A 15,402-nucleotide genomic window follows, 5' to 3' on the forward strand; every position below is an offset into this window, starting at 1 on the left:
GTGAACAAGGAGAGGGTGTTGGAAAAAAAGAAAGAAAAAGAAGTACGGTGAGAAAGAATGAAAGAAGAGAGGGAGACAGGAAAAAACAGGGAGGGAGAGGAGGGGGCAGGGAGGGAAGGACAGACTGAGAGGGAGAGGGAGGTGAAGGGAATGTATGGGAGATACTGCAAGGGACAGGGTAAGTCTCACATGAACACGCTGATGTGGAGGAAGCTACGTTACCTGATATATAAGCTTATCCAGTTTAATCTTAAATAATAATACACTGGCTTGCTCTTTTTTTTGGCTCTGATTTTCCCAGGTATGTTAGCAGGAGAGCACTCTCCCTGAGATGACCATGAAATTAAAGAAAGAATATCTGCTTAAACACGTGTGACTATTAAAAGCATTGGTTTTAATGAGCATTTGCTCTTAGGCAGAAGACACTTTCTGATATTATTAATGGGTATCTACTCAGTTTTTCTAGATCTGGATACTGGGCAGGTCTGTGTACCATATCGATTTTAAAATGGCCTTTGAGCGTGATGCGATTGTGAATGTTATTTTTTCTTTTCAAACTGTTAAGATGTATTTCATTCCCTGAACCTTCTAATATGAAAATTCCTACATGTACTTTAACAACTTTCAGAAAGGTTTGAGTTCTCTAATATTTTGTATGTCATGATGATTATACTTATACACCATTTTATTTCTGTGAATTAATGGCACAGATCAAATTAACAATACAAGACTGGGGGTGGGCAAACTTTTTCTGTAAAGGGCCAGGTAGTAAATATTTTAAGCATTGCCCATCATATGGTCTCTGTCATTACTACTCAACTTTGTGATTATAACCCAAAAGTAACACATGGGCCTACCTGTGTTCCATTATAAGTATTTACAAAAACAGAGGCACACTGGATATAGCTCACAGGCCTTAGTTTAGAGACATCTTTACCTGCTACCTGTAGAATATTATGAAAATTTTACAATTCTGTAAATACACATATTCATTTTTCTTTCATATTATTTTTTATTATTTGAGTGTGCTAGAGATTACCATTTGGATATCAGGTGATAAATGTAAAGAAATAAACAACAAATTTAAAACTGAACAGTCTTGAATTGTTAAGAATACAAAACAGTTTGAAACAAGCAAAAAGTAAGTAGTTTTGTTCATTATCTCAAACTGTTAGCATTCCTGACATTTTGTTTGCAGTGTTTTATATAACAAACCTCTTTTCATTCATTACTCTGCAGTTCTTATAAATCTTTCATGTTTTAATACTTTTGAGGGTATTATGTTGATAAAGTATTTCTTCCTTGCTGTGAAATTAGATTTATTTTCTGTAACAGAGGTCATCTTGTCATTGGTGTTTGACCTTACGTAGGCTCCCTGGCTCCCTCTCTGCTTCTCACATCCCTGCCACCTCACCACCTTTGTGACTGGTGAGAAAGGCCACCCAGTGTGCCCCCTGCCTCTGTGGGCTGCTGAGAATTTCAAACAGTACAGCCACTAGCCGACACAAGAATTCCCATTCCAGTTTCATTTCTCATGCACGTCTAATTCTTTCCACCCATCTTTTATTATAGCAAAAGTTTTAAAAGATTGTGTTTTATAAAAAAATAGTAACCAGCAGTAAAAACAATCCTACTAGAGCATGTAAAGTATGTTCTTCTAAGGGAAAGCGTAGTGAAACACGATATGTGTGTAAAACTTTAGTACCATTGCTTGTAGGTGCATGTTATACAATATATCACACTCAAAAAATATTCAAAACAATATTTAAAAATATTAAAATATATGCAGTAAGTTTAATTTCGATGTATGGTAATATAAATATAAGGTATGACAAAATAAAGGGCACGCATTTATTCAGATGCTTTCATTTAATATTGAAGTGAAAAATATTAGCTGGCTGCACGGGCGAGTTCTGGCTCAAAATAGCCACTCAGCAAGGTGTTAACACTTCGAATGGAGGCTTCACAAGGACAGACACTTTCAGCTGTTTTGTTTGTTGCTAAGTCTCCAGCACCTAGACCATAATACATAACAAATGCTAACATGCCCTTGGTAAATGATTAGTGAATATATTAGAGTATTGAGGCTATATATATTTTTCTAATATATCTCTCCAATCTTTCTGTGGTGTTATATTATTCTATATATTTAAAAATCAAATATAAGGAAAAAACAAGATAGCTTTTAGATTTATGAGAAATTAAATTTAGCAATTTTCATCAATATTACATCTATTTATTCTCTGCTTGGTGATACAATTTGTTTTCAGATATCAGTTTCATAAATTATGTTCCTGTCATATATCTATATAAATAAATATATATGTATTTAACATAAAAGCACTCAACTACTCTCAGCACACCTTTTGGCCCAAATGCTCTGTTTCATCTTCATATTTAAAATTAAATAGCTTATTTTTTTTCTGAATGATGTTGAAAAAAATACTGTTATTGATAGTAATGATATCTATGCTCTTAACATATATCACCTTAATTTATATTGTAATTCAATTTATATTGTGTTTAATGAAATAAAAGATGCCATCAATTGTAAAATATATCATTATAAATACCACTAAAAAGTAAAAAAGATATATGCCAATTAAAATATGAAAAAAAGCTTTCATTAGACATTAAATATAAGTACATATACTTATATTTACTTATATTTTGTCATATATTAACATTTTATTTTGTCAAGAGAGTTGTTTTAGTTTTTTTTGCATAAGTTTAGACATAGATATAAATATATATTAATGACATAGATATATAGCAAATAAATTGGATAAGGTATGCCAAAATTTTTTTTTGGAATTTAATTCTTCCAAATCACTTTTCTACTTAGAGTCATCACATTTATACTCAGAAGATATCCTCTGTGCAATTGAGGTGCATAATTTTTATGAAAGTTTTTCATTATTGTCAATAGGAATATTTTTCTAAACTGTAACTCTATTTCTGCAAATTATGAAGGTAATAATTTATAAGGCCAAAAATCTTCATCAGGGTATTCAAATACAACCAGTATTCATGTTCCTTCTTCAAATGGTTCTAAATTGTGTGTTGACTGAAACTTAAAGGTTTGAGTTCATCCATTTGTGACAAGAAAATACCCTCGTATATATACATACAAGCAATAGCAATTACTGAGTGGCTGGCCTGGGACAAGAGCAAGGGGAATTCAGGGATGTTAAAATGAGGGGTATTCAAATGGATCACATATGTCATATCACAGTCATTAATTTTAAGAACCCTAAAAGTCAGATGTTAAAACTCAAGAAGGTAAGAAATTAAAATCTTTCCAAATTCATTAAGCCAGTAAGTAGCTGACCTAGGACTACTTTTATATCCCATATTTTTACCCTCATAATTTGGAATAAATTATAAATATACCTAAATTATTTAAGTTATAATTATTGTGGAAGGATTTGTTTATAGTTAAATTTTGTTCTCATGTTAGATTTGTAAAATTATCTGGTACCAGTGATGTTTCTTATACCTTTGAAATTCCACTTTTTCTTAATGATTTAAGCCTTTCTTAATCAATGGTTAAATTAGAAAATATAAATTTAACTTTTGTTTATTATTTGTTTGTTTTAAATCTCAGTCAAAAATATATATTTGAGCTAAAAAAATTGAAATCCCTTACTTTTTATTAATCTAGATGATTCAGTTAGTGGTAAAACACAATTTTAATCAAAACAATCAACCTTTGTTAAGTTGTTATCTCAGCAGAGACAATTTTGTATATCTTTGTTCAATGATACAACTTTAAAACTTTACAAATAGAAGAAATCTTATAACTTATCATTTTTCTGGTAAAGTGTCTTTGAACTAAGTTAAATAACTCTCTCAGTGTCACACTGCTGGTTAATACCCACAACCAAACAAAATCCAAGTCCTTGATAAGAAGCCTACTTGTTCCTCCTACTACTTTATGCTGGATAGATTATAGCTATGGATTTTTATTTCTGTGAACGCAGGTATTTTTTGTTCTACCTCTATATAACCTTAGGGCCTAGCACAATGCACTGTCATGTGATAGGTATTCCTTAGATGGTCGAATGAATATCTTGATTATCTTATCCCAAATAAGAGTTTAACTGAGATAAACTCTTTAGAAATACCAACAAAATTAGCCTAGACTAGAATAGAATTTTTATATTTTGGGAGTTTTGGCTATTGCCTATCTGTAATAATAGTCAAAACAATTATATATGTTATATATAGTATCTATCTATTTACCCATGTACCCTGTGTGTGTGTGTAATGAATGTGCTAAGAATAATACAAGCCTGGCTCCTAGTATGATGGAGCAATGGAGTGGATGGAGTCTGGAACCAACATATAAGACAGATGGTGATAGATAGATAAGTAGATATAGATAGATAGTTATAGATATATATTATCTATATACAGTATGCATTTGTTAGAAGATATATATTATATAAAACATACATACTAATAGTTTGACTATCATGGTTAGACAATTAAAAACTTAAATCAGTTAAAAATGATAAGAAATACGTTAGTCTGATTTGGAGTGTATGAAAGAGTCATTGAAGTGACTGGGCTAGACTGACAGATTTGTACATATACATACATAGAGTATTGACTCTTTTCTCTATCACATTAATGGTTCAGTGACTTGGGTATTTTAATTTGTTATATTTTTTACTAAAAATCAAGTAAAAAGTGATTCTTTTCTCTGAAGTATTGAATCAAGATGATAATTTAATTGTGTGTACTGTGTTTATGCACTATCCAACTTCCAAAGTTATTATCAGTGTGTTTAGCCCATATCAGTTAAGAAAAAATCCCATCGCACCAGTATATTTTTAATGTTTTTCTGTAATTTAGAATTAAAATCGCAACGCTTTCTAATCAGACTATCAGCAGTGCAGTAATCAAGCACCAGTTTAGAAAGTTCATCTTTCTTTCTATTACACTGTTTTTAACCCAAAGTTACTGCCTTGGTATTTCCATAGCTCTGAGGACAAATTAAAAGAGAGTTTGGAGACGTAGCTATAAGAAATATCTTGAACTAAGTTCAGTAAAGGTTGACTTTGAGACTCCTTGGTCAAGCTTAAAATTGGTCTCTATTTAATTATATTCAAAGAAAAAGATAACAGTGTTTTATTGAAAAGTCTAAGGCACTAACTTTCAAAAAATTTACAGCAGAGGCAGATAGATGTTCAGGAAAAAATTAAACTCTCACTCAAACATTTTTAACAGCTCTTAGGCTCTCTATTGACATGTTTTCCTAAGTTTGATGGTGAAATGATTTTGCAAATATACTTTTCATAAAAATTAAAGTAATACTAAAGTGATCTGTTATTTCAGTCTAATTATTCATGTCAGAGTATGAAGCATGTAGCATTGTCTTAGTTGTGCATTTATTAGGACAGTTGGGCATAGAATAACTTGCTTGGTTACTTGAAAAGTACAATGGGAAATAGCAAAAGAAAAATATGTTAGAATTCAGTCCACCCTGTAGATGTTGTTGTAAAGTAGGTTTAGGAAAACTATGGCCTGCTGACCAAATCTGGCCATCTGCCTGTTTTGTTAAATTTTTATTGGAACCCAGCTATGATCATTCATTTATCTATAGTTGTTTTCACACTATAATCACAGAGTTGAGTAACTAAGACAGACACTGTATGAAGCCCACAAAGAGTAAAATATTTACTATTTGGCTCTTGATAGAAATATTTTGCTAATCCCAAAAAAGAGGGATCTAAGGATTATCTCCTTTTTGGACTTGAACAGCCTGCTTCAATGCACTGCCATTGCGTTCTTACTAGAATACAATCCATGGCTTCCCTCTATTGAAATTATTCTGAACTTATTTTTTTTCCAGTTATCTGAATAGTTTCACTTAGTTTCCTTATTCAAGTCTCTACACAAAAGTCTCTCAGGTCGGCCTTCCTTCAAGATCATACTTAAAATATCTACACACTTGGCCCTCTACTCTGTCACCTTATTTGGCTTTATTTTTCTTTATAAAAATTGTCACCATGTTGCTGAGATGATGTTAGATGTTCAAATCCATTTCCTGTTTCCCCTGGGAATGAAGATCATATTTCCCAGTTTTTATTGCACTTACTGAATTACTGAGTTCTGGTCAATGAAATACAGCTGAAGGGATGCAGGGCTGGCTCCTAGAATCAAAGTTTTCTTCACATTTGTCCAGTTGCTCGCTTTTTCCCTGTCAACTAGGCAAATGAGTAGCCCATGAGAATGGGGGAGCCACACAGTAGAGAGCAGAGATCCCACCTCACCCTGCTCACCACTGACCAGTATTATTTGTGACATGATGGTAAAATAAATTATTTTGTTTCAAGCTCTGAGATGTTGATGTTGTTTATGTCATTTGATGCTCTACCTTAATGTTTACCAAGTGAAACAGTGTACGTTTATTAATTTATTGTTTGCTCCTACAAGTAGAATGGAAACTTCATAATACCATGGTTTATTTTCCTTCACTACTAGATCACTACCTGGCATGTAATAGGTATTCAAAACATTCATTCAATTTGTTTTCAGAGTGAATACATGAGGAAGGTTAAATATCAGAATCACTCTGAGAATTTGTTCCAAAAACATAAGGAAAAGTGCAAAGATTTCACTGTGCTTTCTTAAAAGTACTACTCCCTGCAGGTCATGGACACAGACAGCAATGTGGTGAGGGCAAAAGGAAGGACAGGGTGGGGTCCGGATGGAAGTGGGAAAGTAGGGAAATATGGGGGACATCTGTAATAATGTCAACAAAATAAAATATAAAAAAAATAAAAGTATTACTCTCTTTCAATCGCTGTCATAACAACAAAGTGGTGAACATTTACTGAGCACTCATAAGGTACCAAATACTCTCTAAGTTCTTTCATAAATTATCTCATTTAATCTTTATAATGCAATTGTAAGATAGGCAACTTGAGTACCTCCATTTTACAGATGACTAAACTGATCCAGAGGGCAGCCAAGTAACTCCGTCTTAGGTCACACAACTAATAAGTGGCCAAGCCAGGATTTTAACTCGAGTATTCTGGCTCCACTGTATTCTCAAATAGTGTACTCCATTGATGAGAGTTCAAGTATGATGGGGAAAATATGGAATACTATAATGGTTATAAATTACACAATCTAAAAATATAAGGGAGCTATGGAGAGGTCCTCATTTTAATCTTCATTAACTTTTTAAAACTAAACTTACTAGCTCAAGCTTCTTTTCTATTTAGTGGCAATAACATAATTTTACTGGAGTGGGGGAAACTATCCACAGCCTGTAAACTTAGTCAAAACAAAAACATGTCAATAAATTCCATTTCTCTTATACTCTATCCATCTCCAAAAGGTTTTGTCTAAGATCTGAGAGGTAACTACCCATGCCCACGTGTTCTTCGGGTTGCCTGCTCCTCACTGCTCCCCTGCTCTGCTCCACTGCTTCGTGGTTACCTGCACACATCCTCTGGATTCCTCGGCGACCTCATTCCTGTCTTGTCAAGGGCCCATGCACATCACCCCGCCTCTGCCATATCCTGACTGTAGAACTCTTCAAATCACATCTACAGATATTCTCTATGTATCTCTGTGACTCTTTTGGACAGCACTGGAGAATTCCGAAGCACTGTCATGTACCTATGGGGCTTCAGTAATCTAGAAGGTTTTTTTCAGGGTTTCTCCACATGGATAAACCACACCAATATGACATCTAGTCAATTGTTATTGAATCGTGGCAAGATGTGACCGAATTCCAGAAACTTGCTGATTTCCTCAGTCCCATCTGGGAAACAAGGGTCAGGATTCCTCTGCTCAGATTCCAAAATTTAATTGGATTTTATTCTGCCTTTGGGATTTTGACCTCACTGTGGGTGAGAAATATGTTTCCAGAGCTTTACCTCAGGGACCTTAATGAGACTCTGTGTCTGATTTTTGCCCTCTGCTTTTGCCTTATAGAACCTGATTCCCTCTGGGGTAGGAAAAATCTTGCCCTCGGTATGGACCTTTTAAAGATCAACATCCAACCTTACCTTCTACTTTTCTCTGCCTTTCTCTATAACAATCATACTTCTAAAGGAATCAGCATAGGACGTTTTCTCCTGTCATCTTCCTAATTAAGAAACGGGTCCATTAGCAGAACATTCAGTGATGCTTCTAATCACCTAGCATCTCTTAGAGGCAGATGCTTTATCTCCAGGTAGCGGTGAACATGGCAAGTGACACTGGGTTTGAACAATAACATCATTCTGTTTCATATATTTTTTCAGGGCTCTCTTCTCAGCCCGAGTCAACTTCAGCAGATTACATGTTCAACTCCATGACATTTATTCCTGATATTTTGCATTTTGTTTGCATCCTTTTGTCTTTTATATTTCATAATATTTCCTAGACACTCCTTCAGTATAAAAAGCATATATGGTCTACATCACATGGTTTGCTTTTACCCTGTTTCCAGGATGCTTGCTTGGCACTTGGTCAGAACTGCAACAGGTAGAGTCTTCCTATTATAAATAAAATTTGAAAATATATTTCCAAAAAACAAAGGTTTTTCAGGCCTCCTTAAAGGAGTAGAATCTCTTTATCCTCAGGACACAGAAGTCAGATGAAAGCAGCTCCATTGTGGTTGGCACAGAAGCGCAGAGCGTCAGCCCTGGCTGCTCGGTTTCTCCTCGCATGGCCTGCCCGCGAGCTCACGCATTCTGAGTGGCCCAAGAGACAGTTCACAAGCCTCTGCTCTCAGCCTACTTCTGCTTTTCATACCAGCCTTCTGCTCTCTGTTCCTTCAGTTTCTTTTGTATTATCACAAAAGACAAAGAACTATTACATTGTTTCTGATCAATTCAATGTAAAGGGGCTGATACTTAAAAATGTTTACCTTTGCATTGACTAAAATGTCTATTCTTCAGTCTAAGTTATCACCATCAATATTATCCGTATGTACATTTATTTAACACTTTTTGATGGGGCAGGCAATTTTATATTACCTGAAAAAATTTATCACTTTAAATTTTTTCTCTCAATTGGGTACCATCTTATAATTTTTAAAGCACCGGAAGCAACATGTAAAACATCTCAACCTTTCTCTGCTAATATGCAGAAAAGTAATGTTTTCCAAGATTGGGAAAATCATTGCCTACATTCTGAGCTGTTTGTCATTAGAAGTAACAAAATCCCCCCAAAACATGAAGATTCATTAGTGATTTTTACCTGTAATGATGAGAAAATGCTAATAAACAGAGGTTTCTGAAATCTGCATTCCATTACAGTTCAGAAAAGCAAGTGTGGTGCTTTACACAGCCAAAAGGAGATATATCATGGTTAAGGAGGGCTAATGTTCTCATAACATTTTACCATCCACCAGTGCTATTTACATTGCTTAATTCTATTTTCAACATCACACACACACACACACACACAAATTTTCCAGTCTGAGGGATAATAAAATCAAAGTGCAGAGAGCTTAAGTGGCTTGCTTAGGCCATTCACCTGCTAAGGGATAACACCTAGGTTACCTGAATCTGGTATCAGAGTTTGTTCTACCTAGAGCACCCTGCCAATCAAGTTGTACACATTCAGATAAATGTGGGTAAACTTCCAAGACCAAAAATGAGAAGGTGATTACATATAATTTTCAATAGTCCATTTAGGGGAAATATGTTTTCTTAATTTGTTAAAAACAAGACTAATTGATTAACTGAGACTGAGAAAAATGAGCACTAGGATAGAAAGCCGACTTTATGAATAATATAAAATCATTTTAGTAGAGATATTTTACTTGAACAAAGGCTTTTAACAGAGTTTTGTACACAAAGCCATATACCTGTCCAGGGCTTTTATTTTATTTTTATTTTTTTAATTTAAAGGAACTGTAAAGTATCTGTACCATTAATTTTATTCCATCAACATTTATTTCTATGCTACTCTAAGGCAAGTACTGAGATAAGGTCTTTGGATGAAAGATTAACAAAACAGAGCCCTTTGTGGAAGACATTGCCAGCAGTCCATCAAATCTGCAATTCTGTTTTTTCTCTTAACCCCAGAGCAACATACATGTGAACTTTCTTGCCTTTAGGTGTGGCCATGTGGCTTAGTTTTCCACTGTGGGATGTGAGTGGAAATGGTTTGACTAACCAGTTTTGCTCATGACTCAGGCCAGTCCAGGATGTGGAAATTTCAGTGCTAAAATCAGAAAATTCCCTCGCAGACCAAGTTGAGTCAGTCAGCGTAAGAGGAAATGATGCTCCAGACTGTCAGGACTGGTCTCCGAGAAGCTCCCATATAACCTTTCCTGTGCTCTTTTCACAGACTGACACGGAGAAGGGCATGGAGACCAGGGCAGCTCAACGTCTGTCCCGTCGACTTTGTGACCACATGGAGCAAACCAACCCCAGACGAGGAGTCTCAGATCTAGAGTCCCCAGCTTAGACTCATTATAAATAATAACAATGAATTCAATTTCTACAAAGCCACTAACTTTTGTGTTTATTTTTAACCATCTCTTATCTTTTCAAAGTAAGATGAAATTCCTGATCTTAAATTACTTATAGTCATACTATAAAAAAAACCTTTGAAAGGAGAGTAGTATGATAAAAGGGGAATTAAAAGAGTAACAAGTTGAACTTTGTATTTAATAATATTTAAAATTGAAATGTAATGGTATTTTTTCATGGTATATTCAAACATATTTTTAAAAGGACATTTCTACAGACACACAATTACTTAGGAAACAGATGATGAATATAGCTAATGACTATTCCTTGACCCATTATATCAGTGAGATTATACAAATAAATATAATTTTTTGTCTAGATTTTTCTGTAATTAGTGCTTAGAGATACAAGCCCCTCTACATTGAAGTTATGTTATTTAATTCTTAAAATTAAAGCACTGTTAAAGCAATAAAGAAAAAGAAAAAAAATATTTGATTTAAAGAAAGACTCATTTTACCAAACTCGTTTTCATTGTGTTCTCTGATTCTTTTATTGGCAGCACAAATAAAAGGAGAGTTCTGTTGCTGTAAAAAATCATTAATCTTGCAGATTTGTTTTCAACACACTTGGCAATTATTTTGTGAGTGCAATTCATTTCTCCTAATGCTATCCATCCCCTTCACAGTAAGAATATATAATTCTCATATTAGTTGTCTCATTAAGCAAAAACTGTGCCTGGAAATGCTGGATATCAGGTTATGCTTCTCATGATTACAAAGACTGAGCAACTTTAATTCTCTCTATGTTTTTCACAACCATGGGAATTTGATTTATTTTATTTTCAAATAAATAGGTATTGTCACTGAAATGCTGGATTTCTCTTTTATAGTTAGATAAAGCCCTAAAAATTTTGATTTTTTTTTTTTTTAAAGAGGGGGCTTTCACAAGGACCTATCACCAAAGAATGATTAAAAGTAGCCTAAGTGTTACTGGAAAGGGGACCTGGCCCTTGGCAGGTCCTAGGGCCAGCCAGTAGTATGTGGGTTCTTGACTTTGTGCAGGAAAAATTTCACAACATGAGTCCAGATGACTATAAGGGAACACTTATTAAAGCTGGGGACATAAAACAAGAAAGGGCTTGGCATAGAAGAAGCAACGGGAGAGCCTAGGCTGGGCTGCCCTAGCTCTCTGGGAAGTCAGAGGAAAAGGGGCCTTAGGAACAGGTTCAGGGGACTAGCCTGAGACGAGCTGCCACTGCCCATTGCTCCCCAGGTTGCAAGTCTTATGGGGTCCCTTAGAGTTAGGAGATGCCTGCCCCTGGGGGAAGAAGAGGGGAAAGGGGTTGGCAGGGGCTGCTCCCCAGAGGGAGAGCGCGGGCTGGGTCCTTTGACTTAAGGCTTTATCTCTTTCTACCAGGCAGAAATCTTAGGGGAGGTCTCAGGGGGGGGTTAAGCAGAATATATCAGCTTTCCAAGTGTGCTCCTCCAGGACCTGGGTCTTGACCGACTGGTCAGTATCAGGGCAGGGGTTCTTTAGTCATTGCAGCTGATCCACGTGTCACCCACCTGGTTTTGCTATTTTTCTGGGTCTGGAGCTAAAATACAACTGAAACCTAGATGTTATTTCTGGGGAGGTGACCTTCTGTACCTGCTGTAAATGGCTGTCAGTTTCCTCAGCTCTCTGTGTCAGTTTCCCTGTCCCACTAGCCCTGGCTCCCTGGCCCCTCTCATAAGTGTAAGACTTCATGGAGTACTGACAATTCAAAACTCTTATTTATTAAGAATTGATCCACCATTACTTCAGATAGTCACTTTTAGATCGTTTTTGGTCAGAATTCAAGAAGTAAAGTATCTCTTAATTCAACAAAAAATATCTCTTAAGCAGTATGCTATTAATGGTTGATTTCCTCTGCCAAACTCTAGCTATTTATGCTTTCCACATAATGAGTAACTTTGAACTATGGAAATATTTATATATAAGTGTTTTCTTAGAATGCTAAATGTATTAGAGGTTCATCTAAAAACAAAACTATGTATAGGGAATTTTTTTTGAACAAATAGCCACTGATAGAGTTTCCTTATCATCAACACTCTAAATGGAATACTTCAGTGAACATCAACTTTATAAAATATGTTTTCTCAACAAACATTATTTTACTCAGGATATACTTGTAAAAATTGTACAAACATGAGTTCAGGAAGTACATGAGAACTGAGCCAGGTTTTTATGTGTATGACTGATGTACCTGGTGAATTTTCTATGAATTGATTATGTCCATGTACATGCTGCACAGTGTATTGGGATATAAATAATACAGCAAAATGCTCTGAATAGTTTTCAGGTTGTAGAAATTATTTAAGCAGCAGAGGCTAAAAATAAGGATGGTACATCAAGGTGTGTGAAAGCTTAAAATTTGAAAAGAATAACACTGATAGCCTAAAACCTATGTTATCATTTAAAATGCCTGAAAACATGTAAAAATTCTTACCTTGCAATCACAAGTTCAATATAAAAAACAATCATCTATACAAGTCAAGATAATAAAGTCTAATTAGTTTGAGATTGATGAAAACAGCTTATTATAATTTATCTGAATCCATAAAATATATTTACCAAAATAAAGTAAATCTTAGCATTAGAAAATATAAAAGTAGAAATTGTAATTTTATATTGAATACCAATTTCTCATTCTATTTATAAAGAAACCATGATGAAAGTGTAAATTTCAGAAAGATTACTAGAAATAAAGCACTTCTAGCTAGAAAAAAAAACAATTAGCACATACTTGAAAAAACAGTATTACATATTTGCTAAAAGAGTGCAGATATTTTAGGTAGAAATTAATTTAATTAAAACTAATGTAAAGATAGAAGGAATAACAAATGAAGAATTTGAGAAATTATAATTTTATTATGGATCCTATTTGTAAAATAGATTGTGTTTATACATTTGATTTTTATTTTGCTTATTTAATTCTCTTAACAAAGTCAACTAACATAGATGTAAAAATATTTTTCTAAAACACAAAGAGTTGCCCAGCTGGAGTGGCTCAGTGTTTGAGCATCAACTCATAATCCAGGAGATCAAGGTTTGATTCCCAGTCAGGGCACCTTCGTGGGTTGCAGGCTCGATCCCCAGTAGGGGGCGTGCAGGAGGCAGTGGATCAATGACTCTCATCATTGATCTTTCTCTCTCTCTTCCCCTCTCCCTTCCTTTCTCTGAAATCACTAAAGATATATTTTAAATAATAAATAAATAAATAAGTAAGTAAGTAAATAAATAAAACATGAAAAGTTGAATAACCTCTGAAACAACTATCGTAAAATTTCTTTTGCATATTTACATTATAATATGAATGATCACAATAAATAATATTATGGATACAATCTGGGGTTCAATGTCATTAATTTAAATCTCATCTTAATCTCTAATAAATTAAAGATGTTCCAGAAAATGTATACACACTTTCACTTTCACGGCTGATAGCTCAATTTTGAAAACAAAATGTATTTTAATAAACACTGCCTTTATAATTGTCAAAGTGTGTGTACACATTTTGGGGGATGGACACCCTATATATCCCATTGGTTTTAGCTTCATTGAATCTAAGTTGATCCTCCATAAATTAAAATGCAACCAAATTACAGAGAGTTCTACAAATATATATTATAATCAAGGTCAAATATTAAAACATCATAATAATATAATCATATTTTGTGGAAAGAAACACTGAAATGAAGCTTCTTTTATTATGAAGAGGTGTTTCTGTAAAGTAACTGGTTAAATTATATGTAAGCTTAATGTAGCTGAATTTCATTGTTGAAGTGTGAAATATTAGCATAACTTGTTACTCAGTAATGTTAATTTACACTTTCTCTCTTAACATGATGCTATATTTTGCTACAAGAAAACTGCCTTTAAAAATAAAACATTGACATAAATATTGAAAGAGAGGAAAGGTGTGGGCATTTTGGGAGAAAAATTATAGATAGTCAAGCTGAAAAATAAGGAATTATTTTCTTCCTAGAAAGCACTGTGCTTTCCTGAATTAATCTAGAGAATTGCCTTAATTTTCCTCTGAGAAACGCTGCAAAATTTTTGTAACCAATTTTTGCATATAAATTAACATGAACAAACCCTGACCTTTTAAATTTAAGGTAGCTCTTTAATTCGGAATGTACCTAAATATTTTAACTTTTAAATATGTTTGGGCAGAAAAAAACATATTTTTATTGAAACAGATTTTTTTTAAATCAAAGCAGCCAGTAAAAATGTGACAGCTAAAAAATATTTGGACATTATGTTTTTGGAGAGTAAGGGATTATTACTGTTAAATTTTTAATTTTAGGTGACAGAAACATTGAATTCTGGCTCACATTTACATTAATCATTTTCTATAAAATGTATTATCTTTGATATAAACACAATTCCTCCATATAGGTTAATTCTCTATTAAAGAAAACAAAACACTTTTCATAAACCCGAAATAGGCTCCGGCACTGTGCTGTGGGCTGGAGCAGGAGGGTGTGGGGTAGGTGGCAGAGGAAGAGCAGTTGCTTGGAAACAAAGTTTTCTCAGAGGAAGGTTAAGATTGTGCTTGTTTATGTTGTCATGTGCTTGGAAAATCGTAGGTAGGTAGACGGAACACTTTCCTAATCATTATTTTAGCCCGTTTTTTTTAAAGAGTGGATGAATACCTTTATTTGAAGATGAGCTTCTTTTATCACAGATTGATTTCTTTAGGACAATTTTATAGTAATATTTACCAAATTATATATGCTGTAATAGAATAATCCTATGTCTTCTGCCAGTAAAACTTTAAATATAAACATGAGCAGTTTAAATCTTCATACCTCAAACTGAAATGTCCCTTTTATATATTGTTGAGTTATATTAAATAATCACATGTATGTGTAGCAATGAATAAAATTATCAGTGAATTCAATTAAAATAGAAAACTTTCAAACTTTTT

This window comes from Miniopterus schreibersii (genome assembly GCF_964146895.1).
Source record: "Miniopterus schreibersii genome assembly, chromosome: 5".
Taxonomy (NCBI): domain Eukaryota; kingdom Metazoa; phylum Chordata; class Mammalia; order Chiroptera; family Miniopteridae; genus Miniopterus; species Miniopterus schreibersii.